Below are 22,579 nucleotides of genomic sequence, written 5' to 3' on the forward strand. Positions count from 1 at the left end.
AGCAGAGAGAAGAAGGAAGAGAGAGAGAGAGAGAGAGAGAGAGAGAGAGAGAAAGCCTCCAACTCTGGGACTTGAACCATAGTCAGCCATGTGAGGCCCTCTGACAAACTTGACAAACTTTTGATGTCAAAAGTAAGAGGTTTTGGGGGCCAGCAGGTGATATAGTGGTTAAGGTGCTGGACTCCCACATAGCTGACCTGGTTCAAGTCCTGGACCTGGCAGCTTGATTTCTCACTTTTCTCCTTTCTCTCTCTCTGGTGGGCACACATGCTACATAGAAATTAAAAAATAGTAATAAGTAAAATTAAATAATAAAAAAGTAAGAGGTTTAAGAGGGATTCTGAAAAAGAGAGAAGGCAAAAACACCAAATATTTAGTAGAGGGCTTTCTTGATTGGCATGTTCTAGCCTCAGAAAGAAAACAAAAACTGAAAATGATAAAAGAAAGATCTTACACCTACTCAGACCTTCTGAAACCTACTTTCTTTGCCTCTCTCTTCCTCTCTCCACCCAACTTTGTTTTTACCACCCACTCACACTTCTTTTTCTTCCCCTAATCACCAAAATTTCTTCAGGGGGCATTTTACTAGAAAAGAATGATCACATGGCACAATTTCCCTGTAAAACTCATACCAGAAGGTGGATCTAGACAGGTTGACTTTAAACCCTGGGTAAGAACTGATCTGAGTGCAGATATTTAGAATCTTCCCAAATTTCAGAACAATATTTCTATTGTTGTTGTATAATTCAGGATTCTACTAGTTACGTATTGCCCTGGACTATCATATTTGTACCAATTAGTTCATTTGATTGTTGACTTTCAACAATGGAGAAAAATGTTTAAAAGTAGCAGGGTGGAAAAGACCAGAAGATTTAAATAACGTACCTATGCATAACTTTAAAATATCTTAGAAGGTAGGAAAATTAGGAATCACATCACATAGACCTATTTGAAAAGGTTTTTTCTTAAGGGCAGATTAAGCAAAAATTCAAAATAGCAAGGGAAAAAAAAGATGAATCAATAGGAGGCTTTAATAGACTTTGGGACACTTTCAAAGAACATTCTGGGGCAGACCAAGAGCTTAAGTAAAGGGAAGATTTTCTTTCTTTCTTTTCTTTTCTTTCTTTCTTTTTTTTTTTTTTTGCAAAGGGCTCAGACTTGAAATAGGGGACTTAGAAAAAAATAACTGGGAATGCAAAATGCCAATGTAGATACCTTGATCAAAGGGTCCTTAAAATATGAACTAGAAATAAAAATAACCTTCTTATGGCCTTCTGGCTAAAATCAATTGGCTTCCTGGGCCAGGTGGTGGTGCAGTGGTAACAAAACTGGACCCACATGGGGAAGGTCCTGGGTTTGAGTACTGGGACCTCCTGAGCATTCTGGGCATGAGTGTGTGTGCTCCTGATCCAGGCTGGCTGAGAATGGGGGTGGGTCCTGGTACAAGACTCTGTTAGGGGTGTGCCTGTCTCTCTCTTTCTCTACCTTCCTCTCTCATGGAGGAAATACACTTAAAAAATAATCTGGTTCCTGAAATTAAAGCAGGACCAAATGTTTCTATGTTCTTTAAGAATTTGAAGTCTGTAAATAAGGACACTTGTTCTAATGGTAAGCAGAAAGGTCATTAGAATAACCAGAAGGACAACTGTCCACATGTGTCCAGTGGTGTCTCTCTGAGGAGAACTTAGCACTCAGTACCTTCCTATTTTTCCTCTAAAGGCCTACAGAGAATCATCAGAAATACAGAAAGTTGGCAATATTCCTTGCTTGTTTATGTGGAAATCAGACTCTTCAGTGCCAACTAGGAATGAGATGAATTGTTCTTGGTGAAGAAGGCTTGGACCATTCCAAGTGTATGACTCTCCAATATCCTTAGGGAATTATGTCTTCTTACAGAGTCTGAAGGAATGAACACTTTCCTGGTTAGTAAAACTACTTATGGGTGAAATGGACTTCTCAGGACTGTGAGTCACTCAACTCAAGGGGCTCATTTTCTTTTTCTTTTTTTTTGGAGAGGTTTTTTGCTATAGGGCTCATGTGCTCGCCAGAAAGACAGAGAGAGACAGAGAGATAGATAGAGAGAAATCACCCCCCAGGTGGCATGGCCACGCAGCAATCCCTTCTCCTCCATTTTCCTCTTGGGATCTTGGGCATGCATGCACACGTGCCTGGCATGAGTTTAAGCCACCGGGTCTGGGACTTGAACTGCGGTCGACTACATGGGAGTCCAGCGACATAGCCATTACGCTAACTGCTGGTCCCACAAGGGGCTCATTTTCACTCACCTCAACTGATATGGTAAATATTGGGTTGTTGGAGAAGTCACGACACACTTTTGCATAGAAAAACATGCCATGACTTTTCCAACAATCCAGTAATACAGCCCATACCCTAGGGTACAACCAATTAATTAAAAATACTTAGCTCAAGTAATTATAGTTAATAACATTTATTTGGCTTTTATTTTGGTGCATCGTTGTGGGGTGGGTCTGTACCACTGTGAATCCTCCATGATGGACCTGGATTACTCCACAGGTGAGGTTCATCTATAGCTAAGCCAGAAGAAAAGGCGGCCTGGCTCTCTATGTAGATGGCCATGCCTGGGAAATGGGAAGAGAAATGATTCTGGAGACCTTTCAGATCCTCCTTAAAATACTTCTCATTATTATTGTATGCGTCTTGTCATCTCTGCTGTCCAGAGAGTTGAATGATTCTATGCAGCCTCTGGTCTACCAGATGGCACAAAAAAATGACTCAAAGATGAAAACAAAAATCAATCAGGCTAACTGATAGTCAAACTGAAAACCAGATTTCTGTAAGTGGAAAAATGGCACTGTTTTCAAGGAAAGTCAGTGACGGTGATGGAAACCTGGACAGTATTGATGGGTCTTTCCTGCTGGGTTGAGGGAGTACCAAAAGGTGGAGATAGAATAAAAAGGTGCTCTCGGTGTTCCTAGGTAAAGACTAATTACCTGGAAACCATGGTAACAGGCAATCACTGGAACCTGTGTTAAACTCATTTAATCATTAATGAAATTGTCATGGTGACCATTTTTCCTGAAAGTAACAGACATATGCAAGTAGTTACATTTCATAGCTACTGATGGACCATTTCTACGCATCCTTTCTCGGAAACACCCCCAGTCAGCAAACTCAACACTTGCCCACACCCCTCGTCCATCAACCAATAGCTTTGTTCAGAGCCTTTGCCATATAAACACGATTCTTTCTTGTTTAACCAGAAAGAAATTCAGTTTTAATTTCACACATTAAATGGAAGACTCTTCTCTAAAGCAGCTTATGTCTTTTTGAGAAAATGCCAAGTATTCCAATTGCCTCACTCTCTTTTTAATACAAATGGCAGCTTATTCACACCATACTTTATACTTTTCTTTCTTCAGTTCGAAATATACCTTGGAGATCATTCCATAGCAGTAGCACAGCAGGGGTTTAAGAGGTAGGTGTGTCTGAATTCAGAGCTGATGTTCTCTCTGTATCTTTACCAGGCAAATTCACAAAGAGGGGGGAGGAAGAACTACCGTATCCTCTGAGTGTTGGCAACAGGGAGTTTTGAACTCTTGAACCCTTTTTAGAAATGAAAGGTTCTTTGAGAGAGTGGTGCTACAAGCACATTCTGTGGGGGTATGATTCTTGAAGAGCTACTTATTATATGACTCTGAAATTCAGAAGACTTTATAGTCTCTTTGAGCCTCAGTTTTCTGATTTATAAAATGAGGATATAATAAGAGTGTCTACTATAGAAGGTGGTTGTAAGGATTAAATAATGATGGGAAGTGCTTAGCACAGCTTTTTGGCACTTTGCAAAGGCGTTGTCAGAGTGACAGATGTAAGTAAGGGTGGTGGTGATCACAAAGACCTAAGGGCCCGGTTGGCTGTGGTGGTTCTTGTACTACCAGTGCCCTCCTCTAGGTGGAAGCAGGAACCAAAGGAAAGAGCTCTTGGTTTTCCCCCAGTGGCCTGTGAACTTCAGGTCTCTAGTGACCCCACAGCACTTTGACCAGAACAAGAAACAGCAGCGAGGTCAATCAGGGAGTCTTCGGGAGCTGGAGGACCCTGTAGGGGCCACTCAGCACAGATAGGGAGACTGGGACCCAGAGAGAGCAAAGTGGGGTCAGCGCAAATGGGGGTGGGAGGGTGATTGCTTCTTGTATTCAAGAGAGTAGGTGACAAAGAGTGGTGGGGACATTGTCCAAATTAGTACAGAAAAATCCCCTCTCCCACTCTTCAGTCTAGCCTGAGCCCCACTCACCTGCAGCTGGCAGAGTAGACAGGAGGCTGTCTGTGATGTCACAGAGCTGGGAAACCAGGAATGCTGGGGCCAGGGGGGTTTGGACTGAACCACAGAGGCAAGAAGGAGGGAGGGTGTCTACTGACCCTCTCTCCTGTGGTTCATCCCTCTGTCTGTGATGCCTGCTATCCACCATGCTATGCTGTTCACCAGGCACTGGAGCCTCTTGTGAAAACACGTTGAGAATGGCTAGGCCACAAGGGGGCAGTACAGCACTGGATCCTGAAGCCCTGAGTCACATTCTGTCTTAGTGCCTTGTGTGTATGTGCATGGGGGATCCTCAGGCAAAAGGACTTTATGCCTTCTTTCCTTTGTCTGTCTGCAAAGTAGGAATAATAATAATTATTATTATATGTCCTATATGTATGTTTCAGATTCAGTGAGATGAAATAGATGAACTTTTTTTAAAGAGAGATTTTTGCTATAGGGCATGTGCAGTCTTTGGAGATGACAGAGACAGAGACAGAAAGGGAGAAATCACCCTCCTGGGGGGATGGCCACACCGTATTCCCTTCTCTATTCTCTCGGGGTCTTGGGCATGCATGCACATGTGCCCTGCATGAGTTTGAAGTCACTGGGTCTGGGACTCCAACTGTTGGTGAATACGTAGGAGTCTAGTGACGTAACCATTACGCCATCTGCTGGTCCCCACATAGATAAACTTGTAAAATGGTGCCTAGATCATTCTAAGAAAGGAAAGTTAATAATATGTGCCAAAGTAAAATGACATTTTCTTCCCAATCTATCTTTTGGAAAGGGGATTTACTTAATATGGGAGTCCTGACTAAATCTCTCAGTTTATAGGGCACTCTTTCTATTTCATTATTTAGGACAACCAAGAACTATTTGAGGAAATCAAATTAGGTTAAAATGTTCTCAATTAGTGCTATTTTTGGATGCTTCTAGAGGTCACCTGATAGGATAGAAACAGAAGAAAGCAAAGAAATTTGGTAGAGTTTTATAAATCTTTTGAGGGCTGGAGGTGAAGGTGGGAAGCGATGTGACCTCATAAAAATCTGATGGTGAGTAAAACAGTCGTTGAAAACTCACTTGTAAAACAATGCTCTTAAGGGAACCAGCAGTTAGCGTAATGGCTATGTTGCTGGACTCCCACGTAGTCGACCGCGGTTCGTGTCCAGGACCCGGTGGCTTAAAACTCACGCCGGGCGCATGTGCGTGCGTGCCCAAGATCCCGAGAGGAGAATGGAGGAGAAAATTGCGGCGTGACCATCCCCCCTGGGGGGTGATTTCTCGCTTTCTGTCTCTATGTCTCTCTCTGTCTGTCTGGCGAGCGCACGCGCCCTACAGTGAAAATCTCTCCAAAAAAAAAAAAACAAACAATGCTCTTAAGGAGTAATATTGAAGATTCTCAATTCTGTTTGCAAATGAGATTCACCTGAGATATTTTTAAACAGAGAATACTTGGAGCCTCACGCCAGATAAATTAGAATCTTTGGGAGGAAGGCAGTGAAGCCTGGACTGCAGTATTTTAAAAAAATATTAATATATTTTATTTTAATTTCTTTGATGCATTCAATCACTATACATCACTAAGCTTGTAAAGTGAATTTTCCGCGTGAATACACTTCACACCAGTCCAATTGAGCTTGTTATCGATGTTATCCTCAACAGCTAATGGTCCATTTATGTGTCCCATAAATGTCACAGGAATTTAAAAAAAAAATCATTTATTTGTTTCTTGAGAGAGAGGGAAACAGAGAGGGGGCATCCCAATAGGATCTTGATGCCCTGATCTACCCAGCCCTGGTTCATGGGCAAAGGTCTTTGGATGTGAATCTAGAACCTTCTCAAGTGGGTCAAGTCTCAATGGCATCGTGTTTTACCTGGTACCACTGTCCTCTGGACAGCAGCAATGTTACGAAGTTTTCCAGGTGTTTCTCACGTGTGCTGAAACCTGAGAACTATTAAGTTACATTGTTAGCATCATCCGTTATGCACTTAGGCTGTGGGTCTCAGCTCTGGTCTCAGGCTAGAATCAACAGGAGGGGCTTCAGAAGATGCCACTTCTCCCACCTACTGAAGGTCCAGGGTCCCGGCAGTGGTGGATTTTGAAGTTCGTCAGATGATTTTAATTTGCAACCAGTGCTGAGAACTACTGACTTAAGGAGTTAAGTTTTTAAAATTCTAAATTTTCTTGATGTTATATGACTGCATCCTTTAGCTTGGGAATGAGCTTTTTAAGATATATGACTTCAAAGCATCATTCAAAAAATAACTTAGAAAGGAATACACTCTGGAAATCTATGTTAGATAAAAACTGTGAACACACTAATGTTAAAGATATGTGTGAAGTGTTTGGATGAAATTGAGAAAGTGAAAGAATAAGAATAGCATTATCTTCAAATTAATATATTTTATATCATATGCCATTGTAAATGCATATCATATAGTGAATCCTTATAAGTCAATTCGTGGTTATTTTACCCATTAGTACTAAATGTTTATGTATTTAAGTTGGCCAGAATACATAAAAATATTTTTTACTGCTAAGTTGTAATCCATGGAATGAATGTACCACAAATTTTTTCATCATTTGCCCATTGAAAAAAAAAACAAACAATGCTCTTAAGGAGTAATATTGAAGATTCTCAATTCTGTTTGCAAATGAGATTCACCTGAGATATTTTTAAACTGAGAATACTTGGAGCCTCACGCCAGATAAATTAGAATCTTTGGGAGGAAGGCAGTGAAGCCTGGACTGCAGTATTTTAAAAAAATATTAATATATTTTATTTTAATTTCTTTGATGCATTCAATCACTATACATCACTAAGCTTGTAAAGTGAATTTTCCGCGTGAATACACTTCACACCAGTCCAATTGAGGCTACTATACATGTTATCCTCAACAGCTAATGGTCCATTTATGTGTCCCATAAATGTCACAGAAATTTAAAAAAAAAAATCATTTATTTATTTCTTGAGAGAGAGGGAAACAGAGAGAGGGGCATCCCAATAGGATCTTGATGCCCTGATCTACCTACCTCCAGCCAGCCCTGGTTCATGGGCAAAGGTCTTTGGATGTGAATCTAGAACCTTCTCAAGTGGGTCAAGTCTCAATGGCATCGTGTTTTACCTGGTACCACTGTCCTCTGGACAGCAGCAATGTTACGAGGTTTTCCAGGTGTTTCTCACATGTGCTGAAACCTGAGAACTATTAAGTTACATTGTTAGCATCATCCGTTATGCACTTAGGCTGTGGGTCTCAGCTCTGGTCTCAGGCTAGAATCAACAGGAGGGGCTTCAGAAGATGCCACTTCTCCCACCTACTGAAGGTCCAGGGTCCCGGCAGTGGTGGATTTTGAAGTTCGTCAGATGATTTTAATTTGCAACCAGTGCTGAGAACTACTGACTTAAGGAGTTAAGTTTTTAAAATTCTAAATTTTCTTGATGTTATATGACTGCATCCTTTAGCTTGGGAATGAGCTTTTTAAGATATATGACTTCAAAGCATCATTCAAAAAATAACTTAGAAAGGAATACACTCTGGAAATCTATGTTAGATAAAAACTGTGAACACACTAATGTTAAAGATATGTGTGAAGTGTTTGGATGAAATTGAGAAAGTGAAAGAATAAGAATAGCATTATCTTCAAATTAATATATTTTATATCATATGCCATTGTAAATGCATATCATATAGTGAATCCTTATAAGTCAATTCGTGGTTATTTTACCCATTAGTACTAAATGTTTATGTATTTAAGTTGGCCAGAATACATAAAAATATTTTTTACTGCTAAGTTGTAATCCATGGAATGAATGTACCACAAATTTTTTCATCATTTGCCCATTGAGATAGCTGGAGGGCCTGCTAGTGGTTGAGGCACTGGACTCCTACATGGTCAACTGTGGTTCAAGTCCTGGACCTGGCAGCTTGCTTTCTCACTTTCTCTTTCTCTCTGTCTCTCTGGTGAGCACATGTGCCCTATAGCAAATTAAAAAAAAAAAATAAGAAGAATGAAATAATTCAATTATCTATGATTTAATTTTACTTATTATTATTATTTTTTAAATTTGACCAGAGGGAGACAGAGAGAGGGAAACTGAGAAAGCAAGCTACCAGTTCTGGGATTCACACTATGGTTGGTCATATGTGGGAGTCTAGTACCTTAACCACCACGCCATCTGCCAGCCCCATATAACAATTCTTTAAAAATAAAAAAAGAAAGATATTTGGATGGTTTCTAGTTTTCAGCTAGTACTGAAATAATGCTAGTATAAATTTGTGTACTAGTTTGTTCTAGTTTCCAGTGAAACCAAGTTTTCATTTCTGTAGGTTAAATGCCCAATTTACCATATAATTGCTGGGTTATATGGTAAATCCATTTTTAGTTTTAAAAGAAACTGCCAAGTGATTTTCCAGAGTGACTGTTCTATGTTCTATTCCTACCAGGAATGTATGAATGAGTGATCCTGTTTCTCTGAATAAAATAGTTCCATTTCCAGTATTTTCTTTCACTTTATTATTTTTTTTAAAGAAAGTCATTCAAAGAGGCATGTTCTGGTATTTCATTGTGTTTTTAATATGCATTTCCCTGGGACCAGCAGGTGGTATGGTGGTTAAGGTGCTGGACTCCCACGTGACTGACCACAGTTTGAGTCCTGGACCTGGCAGCTCCCTTTCTCTTTTTTTTCTCTCTCTCTCTGGTGAAGTTAAAAAAACAGTAATAGTAACAAGTAAAATTAAATAAATACTTTACAAATATGCATTTTATTAATAGTTGATGATAAGTGGAATTGCTTAGTCATAAGATAATTTTATGTTTAACAGTTTGAGGAATTGACAAACTGTTTCCAAAGGGGTTGCAACAATCTGCAATGCCGCTGATACTTGTTACTGTCTGTCTTTTTTATTTTAGCCATCCCAGTGCGTTTGAAGTGGTATTGCGTTGTGGTTTTGATTTGCATTTTCCTAATGACTAATGATGTTGAGCAACTGTTTATGTATTTATTGGCAGCTAAGGGGACAAGCAGATGGCGTAATGGTTACATCGTTGGACTCCCACGTAGTCGACAGCAGTTCGAGTCCTGGACTCAACGGCTTAAAACTCACATCAAGCATGTGTGTATGCATGGCCAAGATCCCTAGAGGAGAATGAGGAGAAGGGACTGTGGCGTGCCCATCCCCCCAGGGGGTGATTTCTTGATTTCTCTCTCTCTCTGTCTCTCTGGTGAGCGCACACACCCTATAGCAAAAATCTCTCTGGTAAAAAAAATAAAGAAAATGTTTCAGCTCAAGCAGTCAGGGGAGAGAGAGAGAGAGAGAGAGAGACTGCATCCTCAATTCCTTGTCTTTCTTTCCTATTCAGATTCCCAATGGATTGGATTGTGCCCACCCATGTTAGAGAGGGCAATCTGATATACTTAGTTTACTAGTTCAAATACTGGTCTCTTCCTAACATAGACAGGAATAATGTTTAACCAGATAGCTGGCCATCTCATTATCCAGTCTAGTTGACAAATAAAATTGGCTATCTATGACCTGAGCATTTGTGTACAATAATGTTATGGGATACGTTTTTGTTTCCCCCCTAAGAAGCTGTGTAGGGGCATTATTATGGTTGTAAACTCATCTCTTATCCGTGCTTTTTGTGCTGGAAATTTGATTAATCCTTTCAAAGGATTTAGAATCCTTAGTTTCCAAGCTGCCAGTAACCCCTTAACTCCCTTGAAAGCCCTAAGGTGATTGTCACAAGTAAAACCCTTCTATGGCTCTTACATAATTGATACTTAAAAACCATCTGGAAAAAAAAAAATCTTCCTCCATAATCTCACATTCTAAAAATTGAATTTTCAATTGTTGCTTAATAAAAAAAATTTTTTTTATTATGTAGGAGACAAAGAAAAAATTTTCCAGTATGAAGTTGAGACTTGTGGGAAAATGGAGAGAATAAAAGTTTCACTGTTCTCATTGAGAGTTTTGGTCTTGAAATTTTGCCACAGTGGCTGACTTCTGAGTGTGGTGGGGCTAGAGAGGAAGGAAGAGAGTACTGTCACCAGTCATTAATAGGTCACTTATTACTCAGATCTGACACCAGAAGCAAAGGCTGTCGCAGGAAGACAAAGCTCACCTACCTGCACCTTCTGTGGTCAAGGAGAACATCTCTGAAGTTCTAGGGCTTCTCTGAGTAATTACTGAATCATCTCCTTACTACAGTGAAACTTCACAGTGACTTTATTTGCAGTGGAGCTGAGCAAGGGAGCATCATTCTGTGCCTTCTTGGGAAGTACCTGAAAAGACTGAGGTTCTGAAGAGGCGATGCAGGTCCCTTTAATGGGCATTTTCACCCATTGGTGACCTGTAGAACTGTGGCAGGTTGTGTCTCAGGAATACCTCAATTTTGTTTTCTTCCATCCCCTTTTTGGAAGACTGAGTAGAGAAGAATTGTCTTAGGGAATTATCTCTGGGGGACCAGATGGTGGCACAGCAGTAAAACCCAATGCTCCAGGAAGCTGGCCCACGTGAGAAGTTTTTGGGTTCACATCTGGAGACCTCTTTGAGTATGTTGGTGTATACCGGCCACTATCCCAAACTGGCTGAAGCTGGGTGTGGATCAGTATCAAGACTGTTAGAAGTGATTTGTCTCTTTAGAAATAAATACACTTTCTTTAAAAGAAAAAATATAATCTCTTCTGTTGATATATCTCCAGGTATTGTGTATCTCCACGGCAATGTTGAGTATCCTGTCGTCTACAGTCAAACATGGCTTTTCCTGTTCCTTTCAGGAATATTTTCCCCTTACCACTAAGTTGTCTGGTAGGTCTATGGTCAAGAATATTCTCTACCCTTCATTGGTTAGAGACTTTGGCCTTTTCCACTCAAAGAAAAATCCCTTCCTTGCTGTGAGTCTCATTTGCTCACCGCTAAAATGGGACCCACAATTCATGCCTTGCCCAGAATAAGAACTAATATATATGTAGTTGCTTTTTGAACTCTGAAGGACTCTGGGCCTTCCCTGGTGTCATATTGTGCTGTCCCCCCTCTCTCATGTTTGTGTTCTCTCAAAGTGTTATTAATTTACCTGACCTGGATGGGCATGGGAAAGCTGTTGACTGCACAGTGAATGGACACGTTTGAGGCCCCATTCTTTGCATGATGTTTCTGTGCTTAGCTTTACAACGGATTTCAAGAGCATTTACTAACCTCCATGGATATAGAAGACATTAAATTTTCTTTCCCTTTCTTCCTTCCTTCCTTCCTTCCTTCCTTCCTTCCTTCCTTCCTTCCTTCCTTTTTTCCTTCCTTCCTTCCTTTCTTTCTTTTCTTTTCTTTCTCCCCCCTTCTTTCTCTCTTTATTTTTCTCTCTCTCTCTTTCTTCCAGTTTATTTCTCTAGAGAGGGAGGTAGAGATGCAGCGATCCACACCCAGCTTTAGTCAGTCCTGTCATGGGCTTGTGTGCACCAGCATACTCAAGGAGGTCTTCAGATGTGAATCCAGAACCTTCCCATGTTGGGTCAGTCTCTTGAAGTGTTGTGCTTTATTCCTGCATCATTATCTGGTCCCCAAGAGATGACTTTTTTAAAAAATATGATTTGGATAAAACCATGAGGTGTGAAATCAACATTCTTAGAAATCAGTAGTATTAAGATGAATCCTCTGACACTGGCAGGGTTGTGGGAACCCTACAAGAGAGTTTATGGGCTTCTCTAATGGAAGTCAGCTAAGCACTCTGATCCTTGGGGATCCTTGGACGAAAATGATTTGAAGGACAGTCAGTGTAATAGTAATATTTACAAGTGTTGATTCTGTGTCAGTCACTGTACTAAGTGCTTCGTTCTGGAGACAATTGCTAGGATACTGTCCCAGTACAGCCATGTATTAGCTGTGTGAACTTGGGCAAATTAAGTAGCTTCTCTGAGCTTTGGTGTCCATTTCTGTGAAAGGGATAATAAAGATTAATGAGGTTTTTTAAAGGATTCATTGAAATGTGGGACTCTTAAGTTTTAGGTGTGCAGTAAACCCTCAATACCTAATGCTGTGGTTTTGTTGCTATTATTCCTGTATTTGGTACAAAATTCAGAGCAGTCATGACTTTCACAGCAAATGGAGTCTTCTGCTGGCCCTGCACTTCAGTGCCATTTTGAATTGTTTTCTTTTCTTCAAAGGAAAAGATAAATACTTGAGTTTTAAAGTAAAAGGATTTTTTTCAGTTGTAAATGAAATGAGTCTGTAGGAGTTTCTTTCATCCCAGAATTGTAAAGCTTTATGGGACTTTCAGGAGGCCCTAATTAGTCTGTGAATAAAAGTTTTTTTCCCCTCTATATGAAGTGCACATATGTGCTGTATAATTTGATGGCGGTAAATTAAAATGCATTTTTGACCACAACTCCAGCAACAGTGATTTCAGACTACATAAAGGCGAGCCATAGATCTTGACTTGTTTTGGAAGAAGATGTTCTTAGACAGAGTAGATGAAGAACCTTCATAGGAGAGCTTCCTTACTATGTCTCAACCCACAGGGGAGTGGGTAGCTTTTTCATCATAGAACCAAAAGACTTTATAAAACTTTTAGAAGGCTGTAATTAGAGCAAAGGTTTCTCTTCCTCTTTATAAAGTGCACATATGAGATATGTAATTTAATGATGTTAATTAACATGCATTTTTCTCTCTTCCTGCTTCAAGCAGGGCCACATAAACATCGCCTGGCTGGAGTTTGAATGTCTGACCCCTTCCTTTCCAAATCTTTTTGGGCCTCAAGTCTTTCTTGGACTGGGTCCAAGATTTGAGCAGTGTAACTGGATCTTTGTTCTCTGACTACCGTGAGGTGCCTGAGGCGTATAATAGCTGGAGGCCTTAGAAGCTTCGGAGTTCTGGGGAGCCAGTGGTTGCCATGTAACTCGAAAAGCAGCTACAAGGGAGTTCAGGAAGATCTCTCTTTTTTGGACACAGGCTTTTATTATTGTTATTATTATTTATACATTCAATCGCTATACATCATTTAGATTGTAAAGAGACTTTACCCAACATGTTCTATACCACACACCAGGCGAGTTGAGAATACTATACTCGACATCATCGTTAGGCAACAAACCATGTCTGTGTCCCACAAATGTCTCATCTCTCCATTTCCCCCCCCAAATTTCCCTTCCTGCTCCCTTCCCCTCTCCCACTCTCTTTCCACTTTGTCCCCAGTGTCCATAACACTTTTCAATGCTTTTATGTCTTCCAGTATTTCAGCCTCTACCATAGAGTGTGGTTTATGCCTGAGATTTGTTAGCCTTTTGTTCATGAAATGCTTACAGATTGAAGATGGAGAATTACTAGCATGTGGAAATAGCATCTCTGCTAGCATCTGATGGAGGGCCAACCACTTCAAACTCTTCACTGTGATTTCTAGACCGGAACGAGCTGGAGGGCTGAGGAAACCATACAGACTGATTTTCTCCTTTGCTCCCACTGTATAGGTAGGAATGTTGAGGCCCAGAAAAGGGAAGGAGTCAAGGTCACAAGTGGAGTCGTTGTTGAACAGTGATGTGGACCTAGGTCTGTCTCATCCCAAACCTGTTTACACTTGCAGCTGAAACTTCTAATTGTCTCCCAAATTCCATCTTCCACTTCTTCCTTAATGATGGAACCTCCAATTTGTGGCTAGACATATAGCTGTCTGGAATAAAGACTATTGTCTTGCAGTCACCTTTGCAGTAGGGCTAGCTATGAGACTAGGTCCTGGCCAATGACAAATAAGTGATAGTGTCCCATGCGACTTCTGAATTCTTTTTTTCTTTTCTCCTTCCTGCCAGCTGGAATGTGGAGGTAATTTTTGGCATAATAATACTGAGTCATGAATAAACACAGTATCTCAGTGACAGTGCCCATTTATAGCTCATGTTGGGCAGTTTTAGCTAGGCAGTTTTGCTAGAACTGGCTGGGCTTGGCCACACATCTGGGGAGTAGGCTGGCTATTGGATGATCTATGGTGGACATAGATTGAACAACTGGGTGAATTGGCTGTGCATCACATGTTCCTCATTATGCAGGCTAGCCCATGCCAACAGAAAAGCCCAAAGTGATGGATGTAAATGTACAAGTTATTTTTCTTGTCTCTTCTTGTGCCATGGTGGCTCATATCCCATTGGCCAAAGCAAGGCACAAGGCTGGACCCAGAGATAGAGAAGGAAGAGACGGATGGGATGAGAACTGAGACCTTAATGGATCCAGTCTATTACAGATGGATGACTGAATGAATGGAGGGATGGCTAGGAAGAGAGAATAAAAAATCAGACAGGGAGGAAGTTTTATGTCTAATCCCAGGAGAAAGGAGACACTGAACTGTGATTCCCAAAGTTGCTAATGCTCTCTGGGGCTACCCAACCTGGGGCCATTTTGGCTGGGGACTAGGGATAGAGTAGGGCTGGAGCCTCTCTGCAGACCCAGGCTGTGAGGTGTTTATATTATGACTTGTTCCTCTGCTGGGGAATCTTTGCTTCTGAGTGAGTCATTGTGAAAGGCTTTGTAAGCTTTACCTCATGGTTGGGAAGAGTCTATTTTGGAGATGAGCCTTTTCTGAGGCCCCATGTTTGTAACATGAAACAGTTGTGCTGTGGCTTGACAACTGAGCCAGGAAGCAAAGGACATGGGTTTCAGTCCTGCCTCTGCCAAGTCACACACACAAAAATAACATCAGAAAGAAGAGTCTCTTTGGGGCAGTTGCTAAGTACTATAGAACTTGTCAGAGGGAAGATAAGCCTAGTAGAAAGCTATTTATTTATTGCCAGATGGTGCATGTGCTTGCCAGAGAGAAGAGAGAGCGAGAGCGAGAGCGAGAGAGGAAGAAAGCACCCCCATGGGGCATAGTCACTTTGCAATTCCTTCTTCTGTATTTTTCCATCCTGTTGGGATTTTGGGCATGCACACACATGTACCCAGTGTGTTTTTCAAGTGAGAATTTGAACTGCAGTCAGCCATATGGAATTAGGCTATGGGGCTGGCCTTAAAAAAAGTTTTAGAGAATACATTTTCTTCAAGTCTTCATGGTTCCTTGAACTCCTGATGATATATAGTTTTAAGAAGTTAAAAGCTGGTTCCAGCATGGTGCTGTGCATTGGTTGACACTGCTACTTGGCAGGCTGAGGTCTTAGGGAGACTTAGTTCTATGCCTGGCCACCCTAAAAAGCTAGGTGGGGTGACTGCATCTATAGTCACAACTACACAGAAGACTGAGGCAGGAGGGTGATGACATAGCAAGACACTGTCTAAGAAAAAGGTGGGCATGGAAGTGCATGACTGTAAACCCAGTGACTCAGGAGGCTGAGTCAGCTTCAGGCTTGAAGCTGTCCTGGACAACACAGTGAGACCCTGTCTAAAACAGCCAACTGTGGTGGTATGTGCTTATAATCCCAGCTGGGAGGCTGAGGCAGAAGATCCTGACATGATCAGAGTCTGTCTTAAAAAAGAAAAGAAGATAGGGGCTGGCAGGTAGCATGGTGGTTGAAGGTGCTGGACTCCTACATGGCTGACTGCAGTTCGAATTCTCACTTGAAAATTTGAGTCCTGGACCTGATGGCTTGCTTTCTCAATTTCCCTCTGTCTCTCTCTAGTCAAATTAAAAAAAATTAATAATAATAAATAAAATTAAATAAAGTAATTATTTTTAAATAGAGGATAAACATTCTTCTGGTGCTAATAAACGTGATAACTTAATTTCCTGATAAATATTTATATATATATAAAAATATATATTATTAGTTGTTTCTTTCCTTTCTTTTTTTCTTTTTTTTTTTTTGAGAGGTTTTTGCTATAGGGTGCATGTGCTCACCAGAAAGACAGAGAGAGACAAAGAGACAGAACGCAAGAAGAGATGGTCATGCCACAATTGCTTCTCCATTCTCCTCTTGGGATCTTGGGCATGCATGCACATGTGCCCGCTGTGAGTTTAAGCCACCAGGTCCAGGACTTGAACCATGGTCGGCTACATGGGAGTCTGGCGACATAGCCATTCCTCTAATTGCTGATCCCTGTCTCATTAGTCGTTTCTAATGCCTTAAAATAATGCTTAAATATGTAAGTCAAAATGATAGCTATTGTGAAAACTAAAATTATAACATGATGATAAATGTGGAAATTGTAAGTCAAGCATGGTCAATGTGAAAATTAATGATTTAAAATTTTATAATATTGTTGAAGATATTGAGCAATGAGTGTAGTCAAGTTTCCCCAAAGATGGTAAAAAGCCCATTTGTTTGATGGTGTTGAGATGAGCCATTTACTTAGTCACTTTCCTTCTGTCATAGGAAACTGGTTCTGACAATTTTCCTGAATGTTAAACAGTAAGTCAATGCTTTGCTTACTCGGCTTTAGCCATAAGCAAAATTAGATCCAATTCCTCGGCATTTGCAGGGCTGAGGTTAAGGGCATTAAAACAGGCCCATTTTTGAGATGGTGAATTTGGAAGCCTGGATGGGTCTTTCTCTTTTTAGAGCAAGCCAAATGTGACCAGCATCAAATCCCAGATTGTCAGGGATCTAAAGATAAAAGTTTATTCAACTACCTTCCTCCACCATGAATCCTGGAAGAACAAAAAGGTTTACCCATCTAAGTCTCAGGGGACCACCAGGAACCCTGGACTCTCATCCTGATTCATTGCACATTACAGGGGATCCCTTCCTTCCTTTTCACACAGAACTTGTCTTTTTATTTTTTTTTGAAGTTTACATATTTCTTCCATGAGTCACACACACACACACACACACACACACACACACACACACACAGAAAGATGTGTCCTCCCAACAGGGTCATGACACTACAAACCATCCCTGTCTCTTAACCAGCCATAGATCATGGGTGCACACGTGCCTGGCATATTCAGGGAGGTCTGCTACTTGAACTGACAACCTCCCCATGGTGGTCAGCCTTATAGAACTTCACATTTTGCCCCTGCGCCATCACTTGGCTCCTTTTGTCCCTTTAAATAGTGACTTGCCAATTCCTAGATGCACTAGTGCAAAACATATTTCTGTATCTGTGTGCAGGAGAAAAAGATGTTATATAATATTGCCCCAAGGAAGGAAAGCTGTTTCCTCATCATGGGACTATACCTAGCCTGACCTCCATAATTTTTCTACACAGATCCAGAACCTCTCATTCTTTCTCTACCCTTTATCCTCTTCCTTCATGGCTTACACTGACATACGTCAAAGAGCTGCCTTCCTCTCCCTAGTACGTGGTTTGTGATCTCACTTCATTATGAATTCAGAACGGGTGAGAGACTAACCGTGTCAGCACTGGGCACTGCCAGCTGTAAGATGGAAGAGCTCCCTGGAGTGCCCCAAATTCCCTTCAGAGGCCAAACAGATCTTAGGAGTGGCCTGGGAGTTCTGGTCCTGTCAGTTTGAATCATGAGGGACAATGGTGCTTGTGGGCAGAAGGGAAGGCTTCTAATAGAGGAGATGGCCTTGAGAGTCCTCAGCTGATTCCCTGGGTCAAAATCTTGCAACTGGATTCTCTCTCTCTCTCTTTTTGAATTGTTTTGGCCAAAGGGCTCGTGTGCTCACCAGAAAGTCCAAAGAGATCCTGAAATCTCATGGTCTTCTTATTGGCTTTCTTAGAATCATTTTACCTTCTCAGGATCAGCAGATGGCATAATGGTTACATCACTGGACTTCCACATAGTTGACTACGGTGGCTTAAAACTCATGCTGGGTGCGTGTGCGTGCGTGCCCAAAATCCTAAGAGGAGAATGGAGGAGTAGAGACTGTGGTGTGGCCATCCTTCCTGGGGGTGATTTCTTTCTTTCTGTCTCTTTGTCTCTATCTCTCTGGTGAGTGCACACGCCCTATAGCAAAAATCTCTCTCTCTCAAAAAAAAAAAGAATAATTTTACCTCCTCTGATCTCAGTGTCCCCATTGATAAATCTTATCATTCCAAGGGATCAAGGAAAGGCTGATTACAAAGGACCCTGGTCTCTTGTACAGGCTTTAAGCAGATCAGCTCTACTGTTAGAATTTTATAAATTGAGAGTACATGTAAAATGGTATTTGAACTAAGCTTTCCATTATTGTAAACAAAGCCTGATCTCTTCCCTATCCCTTTTGTAAACATGACCCATACTTGATATCTGAGTATTTCTGTTATTAAATACTCTTATTAAATAGTCCCAGGGAGATGTAAAGGGTAGTGAGAAAATATAATTCTCAAGACTCATGTCTATGACATCTCAGCTACAAGTGGACTTCTGCAATACTTTTTTTTGTCCTCTTACGTATGAATCCTTTCTTTTTATCTCTGATTATTAATCCTGACTTGAACCCCTATATATCCAAAAATTCAAGTTTTTCCAGTATGGAGTAGTGATTAATTTTGTCAGCAAATTGTCGAAGTTCATAAGAGACTGGTGTTTGGTCTAGATGTCATGATATCAACTTATCTACACAAATAAGAAAGGTCCACTTATTAATATATAATATAAAATATATAATATATATTATATATAATATAATATATAATATAAAAATGTTGTTGAAAATTAGAGGTTATGTTTTGAGTGTAAAAACATAAATAACAGTCTCTATGTTTGTATTAGTCATTTTTTTTGGCTTGATAGTATTGCATAACAAATAACTCTCCCAAATACCAGTAGCTCTGGATAATATGTATTTTTCTTTTCCATAGATCTGCAAGTCAGTTCATGTGACTCTGTGCTGGGTTTAGCTTGAACTAGCTGAACTTGGCTTTCAGAATGAGTGTCCATTTCAGTCTGGCTTATGAATTATTATTTTTTGTTGAGAGACATTTATGCTATAGGGTATTCAGAGAGACAGAAAACAAGAAATCACGCCCCAGGAGGGATGGCCATGCGGCAATCCTTTCTTCTCTGTTCTCCTCTTGCAATTCCTTCTCTTCTGTTCTCACCTTGGGATCTTGGGCATGTATGTACATGTGCCCTGTGTGAGTTTTAAGTCGCTGGGTCCAGGACTTGAACTGCGATTGGCTACATGGGAGTCGAGTGGCATAACCATTATGCCATCTGCTGGTTCCCCTACATGAATCTTTATTCTAGGACCAGGGCTGATGAGACGGAAGCTGCATGGGGGAAGTTCCTATCATGGCAAGTAGCAGGAGTACAAGAACAGTGAGCAGAGACATGCCATCCTTCTTAAGGCCCTTGTTTGGAACTAGCACTCTTATCACTTCTACCCATTAACTAACAGGTCCCTTGGCCAAGTCCAGTGTTAATGGCTGTGTGTATATTCAAGGGGTCATCAAAAAGCTTAAGGAAAGGGCCAGCAGGAAGTGTGGGGGCTAAGGTACTGGATTTCCACATGACTTATCATGATTCAAGTCCTGGACCTGGTGACTTGAAGAGCATGTCAGGCGAGTGTGTGTGTGCGCATACACAAAATGCCAAGAGGAAAATAATGGAGAAGGGATTATGGTGTGGGTGTCGCTTCTGGGGGCAATTTTCTCACTTTCTCTCTCTTGTTCTCTCTCTGTGTCTCTCTGGTAAGTGCATGTGCCCTACGGCAAAAACCTAAACAAAAAAATCTCATGAAAAAATGTGTATTATGAAAAAACTATGCATGGATTAAAATGATTTTACAACAAAATAAACTCGTATTTTTTAAAAAAGTTTCTTCTTTCTCGCCCTTCTCCCTTTCTCTTTTTCTTCTTTTTTTCTCCATTTTTCTTTTTTCCTTTCATGAAAGAGACAGAGAGAAGGAGAGAGAGAGAGAGAGAGAAGGGCATACCAACAAGGTCTCCATGCCTTGATCCACCCCATTCTCAGCTAGCCCAGATCATGGACCTGCTATGCATACCTGGCATGCTGAGGGGATGTCGCAGGATACAACCCATAACCTTTCCCATGTGATTCCAGTTGTGTTATCTCTGTGCCACCATCTGGCCTTAATTCTTCCTTTAATTCCATTTTCCATGACCTTTTTGAAGACCCCACATACTTTCTCTCTTCTACTTGGGAATAATGTCAAGTCACAAGGCAAAAGGGATATGCAGTCCTAGCAATAATTACAGTGCATGGAAGAGTTGGGGCTAGTAACCCAGTCTACCTCAGAGCTCCATGCCAAATTCACTTGAGGTGGGGGTTGCTGGGGAGTAGCTCAAAGGGATGGCCATTTACCTCCCAGAAAAGCTCAAATTGAATTATAGCGAGAGCCCATCAGCTCCTGAACGTCATGTCACAAAAGTCTGGGAGTGGTTTCAAATATGTGCTCCAAATCATAAATCACAATGACAGGCACTCTAAAATAAACATATTGATGTTCAGGTGAGCTGTGTCTCACATGGGAACTCTATTTCTTTTACTCCAAGGCCATTGGCAGCAAGTCCCACTTGAGACTGTGCTCAAGCTATGAATTTTGTTTTTTCCAGACATAATTGAAATTCCTCTAAGGGTGGCTGATTCCATGAGTGAATGCCCATTTTTTCTTTCCATTTGCATGGAGTAGGCTGAGCTTTAGATTTGGCTATTTCTTTCTTTTACCTTCATGTTCTACCTATAGTGTTGTCACTCAACATAGGAGAAAAAGGATTAAAACTAGATTGCAGATTGGGCCAGCAGGTGGCTTTGTTGGTAAGGAGCTGGACTCCCACATGGCCAACTGCAGTTTGAGTCCTGGACTTGGATGCTTGAAAATCACACTGAGTATGTGTGCATGGATGCCCAAAATCTCAGAAAGAGAATGGAGGTGATGGGATTGCAGTGTGGCCATCTCCCTGGGGGAGGTGATTTCTGACTTTCCCTCTCACTCTCTCTGTCTCTTTCTGGTGAGTGACATGTCCTGTGGCAATAAAATAAAATCAGATAAAAAAATTAGGATGTAGGTAAGAACAGGAAATAAGAGTGACCGGCACTCCTATCATACTCATGACAGAAGCTTGGTAGTAAACAAGCTGAGCTCTTACATGCCCATAAGGTTGTCTTGATAAAGAGCTCCTCATGATATTGCCAAACTGTCTACCTGAAGAAAACTACCAGCCATCTTTGTCTTAAGAAGGGAAGGTTCATAGTGCTGTAGATAGAGTTCTTTTCATTGGAGATCTCCCAGGAGAGATGCAAGGAGGTAGAATGAAATCTTTGACCTGGGAGGGACACAGGTTCTAATCCAAGCCCTGGTGCTTCCTTCCTGTACAACCTCACACAACCGTCCTTCTCTGACCTCAGTCTCCTGTTTAAAAAAAAATTCACAGAGGGTGTGTGTGTTCTGACCAGAGAGAAAGAGAAAGTGAGAAAGCTCTCCCCACCACTCCTCCTAGGGATGGTCACATCCTAATCTCTTCTCCTCCATTTCTCCTCTCATAATTTTGGGCATGTACCCACACACACCCAGTATGTTCTTCAAGCCACTGGGTCTGGAACTCAAATCAAGTAGTTGGCCATTGGGATCCAGCTGTCTTCACCACCATGTTACTGGCCGGCCTATTGTTTCCCGTTTGCTGTGATCAAAGATGTGGGCTCACTGTTCCAGTCAACTCACCTGGACTTTTAGACCTCATTTTTCTCATCTGAAAAAATAGGGTCAACTGACTGGGGCAGGAAAATGATTTGTAAATTCCTAAGTGTCAGAAAAACATAAAGTGCCTTCATCTGGGGTTCACATTTTCATCAGTTCTGGAAGAGCCTGGATTCTGCCCTCAATGAGTTTTCGATTTGACGTGGTAGAAGGCGGAGGACTAGACCCCAGGAGCTTTGGAGGCTTCTTGTCTACTTTTGGATGCTTTTCAAGTTTCCTCCAAAGGGAATGGTCCCATTATGGCCGGATAGTGTGAGTGTGCATGTTGGGAAAACAATCCCTGCATATGCACAGAAAATAAAATCAAGACCTTCAACTTTTATTCCCCCCAGGGCCTCTTCTGAATCTCCCTGCAGAGAGAGATCAGGGATGCCCTGAAACTGAGAATGTGGCAGACGCCTGAGACCAAGTCGCTCGAGGATGCTTAGTCATATCGGGACTCAGAAGATGCTCAGAGCCCTGCCCTGCGGGCCGTTTGAAGGTCACATTGACTTTATGGTGCTGGGAAACAGGCTCAGTGTCTCTGTTTGTGGGTTATCTGTACCAAGGGTACGATTCACTGGGGCTCTTCCCACCGCTGCCTGGCCATCTCTCCACCCACCCACCCACCCTCTGACCCCTGCCTCAGAACCCCTCCTAGGACAGGTGACTTTATACTTTTGTTCCTATGGTTTTTTTTTCAAAATTTGTTTTAAGGGGTTGACTTGACATGGGAAATATGGTGGTAGGCTGAAGCTGTGAGATCCAAAGAGCCCAGAACCTGACATCATTACCACTC

The 22,579-nt window shown here is 41.4% G+C and overlaps 1 protein-coding gene across 2 annotated transcripts in view; it reads right to left on the reverse strand.

Moving 5' to 3' along the window:
• TEX48 (testis expressed 48) overlaps positions 1–22,579 on the reverse strand; it is a 44,421-nt gene that overhangs the window by 11,921 nt on the left and 9,921 nt on the right. The window contains exon 1 of one of the 2 annotated variants that reach the window (XM_014585689.2): positions 4,271–4,352. The exons of the other annotated variant lie outside the window; for it this stretch is intronic. The gene's annotated coding sequence lies outside the window, so the exon portion shown is untranslated. Of the gene's footprint in view, positions 1–4,270; positions 4,353–22,579 lie in introns of those variants that run through there. 2 annotated transcript variants of the gene reach the window in all.

This window comes from Tupaia chinensis, unplaced genomic scaffold (genome assembly GCF_000334495.1).
Source record: "Tupaia chinensis unplaced genomic scaffold, TupChi_1.0 Scaffold000081_1, whole genome shotgun sequence".
Taxonomy (NCBI): domain Eukaryota; kingdom Metazoa; phylum Chordata; class Mammalia; order Scandentia; family Tupaiidae; genus Tupaia; species Tupaia belangeri.